Genomic DNA, 368 nt, shown 5'->3' with positions numbered 1-368 from the left:
TTTAATTCAAATCTGGACAGCATGTAATTAATTCATTAAAACATGTTTTAAAAGCTTTAAAATTATGTTTACTTGAATAATTAATGAATGGATTAAAAGGCTTGCAAACCCAAGTTAAAACCAAATAGTTTTGAGGTATTTTGGGGACTAATGTGCTAATTATTTTTTCTAACATTGGGAAAGTGTTATGAGTAGTTTTTAATTGCTAAAAGAAATTAGTTTTATCAAATTAAATTACTGCATGTGTTGGCCAAACTTGATTCAGTGTGAAAAAGGTTTAGAAAATCATGTTTCCGAGTTCCAAAAGAATAAAGATTCAATGCAAAAAATTTTGGACAACTATGATCAGTTTTGGTGGCTTAATTCTT

The sequence above is a fragment of the Theobroma umbraticum genome, unplaced genomic scaffold (assembly GCF_002168275.2).
Source record: "Theobroma umbraticum cultivar Fairchild unplaced genomic scaffold, ASM216827v3 scaffold_55.0, whole genome shotgun sequence".
Classification (NCBI taxonomy): Eukaryota; Viridiplantae; Streptophyta; class Magnoliopsida; order Malvales; family Malvaceae; genus Theobroma; species Theobroma umbraticum.
This window is presented reverse-complemented; position numbering follows the sequence as displayed.